This window comes from Babylonia areolata, chromosome 10 (assembly GCF_041734735.1).
Source record: "Babylonia areolata isolate BAREFJ2019XMU chromosome 10, ASM4173473v1, whole genome shotgun sequence".
Taxonomy (NCBI): Eukaryota; Metazoa; Mollusca; class Gastropoda; order Neogastropoda; family Buccinidae; genus Babylonia; species Babylonia areolata.
Genome location: NC_134885.1, coordinates 31453289 through 31460788, shown reverse-complemented (window position 1 = coordinate 31460788; position 7500 = coordinate 31453289). Strand labels below are relative to the sequence as shown.

General features: G+C 45.1%; 1 protein-coding gene and 1 long non-coding RNA gene across 2 annotated transcripts in view; one reads left to right on the top strand and one right to left on the bottom strand.

The window, feature by feature from the left end:
- The window catches only part of LOC143286945 (uncharacterized), a 380932-nt gene that overhangs the window by 201958 nt on the left and 171474 nt on the right, over positions 1 to 7500 (bottom strand). The window lies entirely within an intron of this gene.
- Positions 1 to 7500, top strand: part of LOC143286940 (uncharacterized) — a 151379-nt gene that overhangs the window by 114591 nt on the left and 29288 nt on the right. The window lies entirely within an intron of this gene.

Below are 7500 nucleotides of genomic sequence, written 5' to 3'. Positions count from 1 at the left end.
GTGGCCTTTCATGCCCTGCTCTCATGGTGACCTCAGTTTCGATGCGCCTCCATTTCCGTGCTTGGGGTGAGCCCTGTCAATGTCGTCAGTGTCGGCAGATTCATGGGGGGCTGTTGTTTGAAGGACGTGGTGGCGGTCTCCACTCTGGGAGAGACGCTCACTCAGTCTGGCTCCGCGACTAAGCCATTATTATCGTTCGTAGGGGGCTTAGTAGGTGGTGTCCTAAGTACGTTAAAACAGAACAGGCACCACTGAACACCACCGAAGTGACTCAGCAGCAGTGCAGGGTCTCCTCTGGTGTGTGGCCTCCAGGCGACCTAACATCGATGGTTCCCTGTGGACTGCCGACGCTGGAACTGCGACGGACGAACCCGGGTGTGGCCGTGTATGGGGGCATCTAAATGAGCGGCGTGAGAGTAATGCCACTGAAACGGTGCAGATGATGGGGCAGCAAAAAAAAAAAGTTATTGAGTGGGTGGGTAGGTGGGTAGGTGAGTGAGTGAGTAGGTATGTGGGTGAATGAGCGGGTGAGTGAGTGGATGTGTGGGTGAGTGAGTGAGTGAGTGCGTGGGTGGGTGAGTGTGTTGCGAGTGAGTGGGTGTGTGGGGGGTTGAGTGTGTGGGAGAGTGAGTGTGGGTGTGTTGGCGAGTAAGTGGGTATGTGGGAGGGTGAGTGGGTGGGTGTGTGGGTGAGTAAGTGGGAATGTGGGAGAGAGAGTGAGTGGGTGTGTGGGCGAGTGAGTGTGTGTGTTGGTAAGTGAGTGGATGTGTGGGCGAGTGAGTGAGTGAGCGCGTGGGTGGGTAAGTGAGTTGGCGAGTGAGTTTGTGTGTAGGTAATTGAGTGGGTGTGTTGGCGAGTGAGTGGATGTGTGGATGAGTGAGTGTGGGTGTGTGGGCGAGTAAGTGGGTATGTGGGAGAGTGAGTGGGTGGGTGGGTGGGTGGGTGAGTGAGTGTGTGGGTGAGTGAGTGGGTGTGTGGGTGAGTGAGTGAGTGAGCGCGTGGGTGGGTGGGTGTGTCGGCGAGTGAGTGGGCGTGTGGATGAGTGGGTGGGTGTGTTGGTGAATGAGTGAGTGGGTGTGCTGGCGCATGAGTGGATGTGTGGGTGAGTGAGTGAGTGAGTGAGCGCGTGGGTGGGTGGGTGCGTTGGCGAGTGAGTGTGTGTGTGTGGATGAGTGAGTGGGTGCGTGGATGAGTGAGTGGGTTGTGTGAATGAGTGTGCAGATGTGAGAGAGCTTGTGGGTGGATGGTGAGTGAATGAGTGGGTGGGTAAGCGAGCTGATGGGTGTGTGGGTGGATGAATGAGTGAGTGAAATGGTGGGTGGTGAACGAGTGAGAAGATGACTGAGCGGGTGAGCACAACGAGTGAGTGAGTGGGTGGGCGGGTGGGTGAATGAGTGAGTGAGTGAGTGAGTGAGTAACGAAGGCAATGGTGGTTGTGTGAGTGAGTTCGTCGGTTCGAGAGTGAGTGCTCAGTGTGTAAGTTAGAGACTTGCGTAAGGGGTGTGTGTAGGAGGGTGGGTGGGTGGGGGGTCACTTATTCCTGGTTACAGCTTCCGTGTGATGAATGAGAGGGAATAGTGGAATAGTGTCTTGAATGAATCGGTGGTGGCGAAAGGACTCGGTAAAAAGGGTAGTAGTAGTTGTTGTTGCTGTTGTAAGAACAACCGCAGCGGCTGTGATGGTGGTGTGTGTCGAAGCATCTCACCCTTGCGAGGAATACAACTGGATGTTTAATTGAGGTCGGATTTTTTTTTTTATTTTAAAAAAGGAGAAGAAAAGAAAAGAGAGGAAAAAGAAGAATGATACGGATAAAACTATTGACGTGGAGGAGGAGGAAGATGACGGGGATGATGAAGACGACGACGACGACAGTGATGATGATGACGACGACAACAACAACGATTACGATGATGGTGATGATGATGATCGTGGTGGTGCTGGTAATCGCACCATCACGAATAATAAAAAATACAAAATGAAACTTTTTTTTTTTTTAAAGCAAGACAAATAAAGCAAACAGGTAGATGAATCTGATGAATGCGAATTCCATTAAAAAATTATTTTCTGTATAAATGAAACAAAGAAAAAAAAAGAACAAAGAAGAACAACATTAACAATAATAAACACATAAAGAAGAAGAAGAAGAAACAACAACGACAACAACAACAACAACAACAACGACGACGACGACGACGACGACAAAAATCAATCTAGCACAAACCCCACAACCACATACCCTTTTTTTTTCTTCCCTTATGTGTATGCATGTGTGTGTTTCGTTTTTGCTCGTGGTACACATCAAATGGTGACCGTGTATAGCTTATGGCTTTAATTGTCCAAAGCACCAGACGCTCACTCAATGCCAGAAATTATTAACTGGATCACATGGATGTTCAGTATCAAACTGGCATCTCGCCATGCGCCTCAAAGTGTTGTGTGCGTTTCTGATAGTGGTAATGTAGGTAGGAGTTTGATAAGGGTCAGTTGGATAAGGGCCCTGTGCTCTTCTCCGATTTCTTGGTTGGTTCCTATAATGAATGTGTTTTTGTGTAAGTTTGACATATTATCCCAAAGAACCGCTGACAAAAAGTACGATAATATCTTTCTTTGATAGGCATATTTATTCATTTGTTTATCTATCTATCTGCCCATCTGTATATCTATCTGCCCATCTGTATATCTATCTATCTATCTATCTGTCTATCTACCTATCTATCTATCTATCTATCTATCTATTTTTCTTTCTTTCTTTCTTTCTTTCTATGCCTGTAGTGTCTGTCTGTCTATCTATGCCTGTCTATATGCCAGTCAGTCTGTCTATCTATCTATCTATCTATCTATCTATCTATCTATCTGTTTATCTGTTTAACTGTATGTGTCTATCTCTATTTATCTATCTATCTGTTTAGCTGTTTGTGTCTATTTATTTATCTGTTTAGCTGTCTGTTTGTGTCTATCTATCTATCTATCTGTCTATCTATCTGTCTGTCTGTCTGTCTGTCTGTCTGTCTATCTTCCTTCTTCTGTCTCGAAGTCTCAAGCCCTTGGGGGCACCACAGATGACCAGGCAACCAGTTCACTCCATTTCTTTCTGCTCCTCGTCTCTCTCAAGGCGTCACTCAGTGTCAGGCCTATCCACTGAGGGATGTTGTCAGGCCTGTCCACTGAGGGATGTTGTCAGGCCTGTGCATTGTCCATTGAGGGATGTTGTCAGGCCTGTCCATTGAGGGATGTTGTCAGGCCTGTCCACTGAGGGATGTTGTCAGGCCTGTGCATTGTCCATTGAGGGATGTTGTCAGGCCTGTCCATTGTCTATTGAGGGATGTTGTCAGGCCTGTCCATTGAGGGATGTTGTTTGTCAGGCCTGTCTATTGTCCATTGAAGGATGTTGTCAGGCCTGTCCATTGAGGGATGTTGTCAGGCCTGTCCATTGTCCATTGAGGGATGTTGTCAGGCCTGTCCATTGTCCATTGAGGGATGTTGTCAGGCCTATCCATTGTCCATTGAGGGGTGTTTTCAGGCCTATCAATTGTCCATTGAGAGATGTTGTCAGGCCTGTTCACTGAGGGTTGTTGTCAGGCCTGTCCATTGTCCACTGAGGGATGTTGTCAGGCCTGTCAATTGTCCATTGAGGGATGTTGTCAGGCCTGTCAATTGTCCATTGAGGGATGTTGTCAGGCCTGTCAATTGTCCATTGAGGGATGTTGTCAGGCCTATCCACTGAGGGTTGTTGTCAGACCTGTCCATTGTCCATTGAGGGATGTTGTTTGACAGGCCTGTCCATTGAGAAATGTTGTCCTTCCATCTCTTTTTTCCTCTTCTTTTTTTTTTTTCTTTTTTTTTTTTTTTTTTTTTTTTTTGTCTGCTTCTCCTTCTCCTTCCTTGTACTATGCTTGGCAGGATTGTCTTGGCAAGTCCTGCTGATCATACTATTCATTTTTGTCAGTTAGGTAGTTAGTTGGTCAGCTGGTTGGCAGGTGCTTGGTTAGCTGGTTGGTAGTCTGGTTGGTTTGTTGGTTGTTTGTTTGTTTGGTTGGTTGGTTGGTTGGTTGCTTAGTTTGGTAGTTAGTTAGCTAGTTCGTTAGTTCCTTAGCTAGTTCGTTAGGTAGGCAGACAGGTAGTTAGTTAGTTAGTTAGTTCGTTAGCTAGCTAGCTAGTTCGTTAGCTAGTTAGTTAGCTAGTTAGTTAGTTGAGTGATATGATAACGAACTGAAATCACTAGGTCTGATGATGTATGGATGATGATATATAAATCTTCATCATTAACCCACCGTTTCACTGTCCCGGGCGTTTAACGAAAGTTCAAGATTTTGACCACACGAATCATCAGCCATTTACTGTGGGCACTCTAGAAAAAAAAAAAAAAAACAACAGTTGTTTCTCTCTCTCTCTCTCTCTCTCTCTCTCTCTCTCTCTCTCTCTCTCTCTCTCTCTCTCTCTCTCTCTCTTCGTTGTTTTTCTTTTCTTTTTTTTTGTATGCGGGGTTAGGGATGGTGCGTAGAAGAATCCAGATTGTATTGTATTGTATTGTATTGCATTGCATTGCATTGTATTGTATTGTATTGTATTGCACTGCATTGCATTGCATTTTATTGACAGGGTGGGATAGGGAGCGCTCCGTTGCGGCTAAACCACAACCACCAATATCGAGCCAAAATCCAAAACTCAAAGTCAGAAAATTGCTTTCCTTTCGTGAAGCGAATAAAAGGGAAGATGTGTATGGGTTTGTGGGGTTTTTTTTGTGATTGTGGGGGGGAAAAAAGGGGGAGGGGGCAAAAAAACGTACAAACATTCACACGGCAACCGTCAATAACGGCAAAGTTGGATCCATATTCATCTTCTCTGGTCTTGGCATTACGGTAAATGGAATTGAATTGCTTTCATCTTTTCTTTTCTTTTCTTTTCTTTTTCTCCCTTTTCTTCTTTTGTTGAATATTATCTCTGTCACTGTTCCTGTCTCTGTTCCGCTTGTCCGTCCATCTGTCTGTCTGTCCATCTGTCTGTCTGTCTGTCTGTCTATCTCTGTATGTCTGTCTGTCTGCCTCTCTCTCTCTATCTCTGTCTGTCTGTCTCTCTTCTCTCTATATATATCTCTCTATCTATCTGTTTATTTGTCTATCTATCTATCTATCTATCTATATATATATATATATATATATATATTTATCTAACTCTGTCTGTGTGTCTGTCCGTCTCTCTCTCTTTCTCTTTCTCTCTCTTCCCTTTTAGACTCAGACTATAAGCAAGTGAATATTCTCACACTAACCCGTAGATTAGAGTACAATAAAGGTGAATCATGATGCAAAAGATTATGACAGGTAATGCACCACCAACATTAATAGACAAATTTTCTGTAAATTCATCAAGGAATCCAGATATTTATATATATATATATATATATGTCTGGATATCTCTCTCTCGGTCTCTCTCTCTCTCTCTCTCTCTCTCTCTCTCTCTCTCTCTCTTTCTCCCTCCCTCCCTCCCTCCCTCCCTCCATATATCTATCTATCTACGCAACCAAAGGTATTGAACAACGCCACCTCTTCCTGCTATACCAATCACTCGTCCTCAGTGTGATCGACTACGGACTTGGGCTAACAACACCGTCTCAAAGCAACCTCCTAAAATTAGAAAGAGTACAAAATGAAGCTATGAGGCTGATCCTTGGAACAACAAAAGACACGCCCACAGAAACCATGCGATACCTGCTTGACCTTCCTTCAGTGCAGGCCAGAAACAAGTTAGAACAGGTCAAGACCTACTTCAAAGCATTAGAAAACCCTCAAAACCCACTGCATGACGCAGTCAAAGAACCAAAAGGCAGCCGTCTAGGGCGAGGAAGATCATGGATGGGGCAAGCAGAAGACACAATCCAGCTAGTATGCCGACTACAAGACCTGAAAGAAACAAAAGAATGGGAGAAAAACCCCGAAAACCTCAACCATCTATTCAACACAGCCATTTCACCCACTCTAGGAAGACATTGTCGGGAATGGCCAGAGGGCAAAACTGATGCGGAAGTGAAGCTACTCATAGAAGAAAACAGTAAAGAAGAGGACATCATCATATACACAGATGGCTCAGTCACCAAAGACCAATCCGGTTGGGGATTCACTGCGAAACAAAATGGAAAAACAGTTAGGGAAGAGAATGCTGCCTACAAAGTCACAACCTCCAGCCTAACGATGGAAGTTGAAGCTGTGACACATGCCTTCCAGTGGCTATCGTCCATCCATACGCCCGGAAACCAACATGCCATGATTCTAACCGACTCAATGAACCTCATACAGAAAATTGAAAACGGAATGGGAAGCCCAGAGTGGCATAAGGCAATGCGCAACTTTCAGATAAAAAAAATCACATGGTCATACTGCCCGGGACATGCAGGAGTTAAGGGAAATGAGCGAGCTGACAGACTTGCTGGTAACGCAACACCAACGAGCGGCCTACATCTAGGAAAATCGGAAATCCTCAGAAAAGTCAAAGAATATCAAAAAGAACAGGTACAAGGCCATCACACCATCGATCGCCTCAAAGAAATAAAAGCAGAGAGCGGGAGCGGCCGTAAGTCTAACATGAAAGGTAGAGCACGATGCTTTGCTAATCAAACAAATATCGGCATCATTTCCAAACCAACATTGCGCAAATTTCTTCAAAACGGAACAGAGTCTCTTTGGGCTTTTCCAAATACAGTAGACTGAGCAACACACTAGACGCCACATTCTTGGCATCAGAGATCTTTTCCCATCCCTCTTGCGGCCAGTCAGTGGCAGCCTCTGTGCGTGTGTGTATGTGTGTGTTTGTGTGTATGTGTGGGTCTATGTTTTTGAGTGCGTTTGTGCATGCGTGAGAGTGTAAGTGTACAAAAGTGTCAGGAGAGTTCTGTGCATGTGTGTGTGTGTGTGTGTGTGTGTGTGTGTGTGTGTGTGTGTGTGTGTTGTGTGTGTGTGTTTGTGAGGGGAAGGTGGGGGTGCAGGGAGGAGGTGAGATAGAGGATGAGGTATGTGAGTGTATGCATGCCTACACTGTGGGAGCATCAGGATATTGGAACGTATATACTATATATATACATTTGTATATATGTGTGTGGGGTTGGGGGTGGGAGATATGGACGTGTGTGTGTGTGCTTGTACAAGTGTTCATCTGTGTGTGTGAGTGTGCGTGTGCGTGTTTGTGTGTGTGTGTGGGTGTGTGTGCCGTGGAAGCTGCGATACATAGACTAGAAACTCCGAGTGTGTGGAGGAGGGGGTAGAGGAGGTGCAGGGAAATTTGTGGTGTGTGTGTGTGTGTGTGTGTGTGTGTGTGTGTGTGTGTGTGTGTGTGTGTGTTGGAGCTCATGTACGTTTATATGTATTTGACTGTGCTTTCATATCTATGAAACTGCGTTTTGGGGGCATATCTGTTATGCATGTGTGGGTGTATGTGTGAATGTGTGTCTTCATGTTTTATATTTATTTGCTTATTTATCATCATTGTTGTCTTATTTATTTAATTATTTAT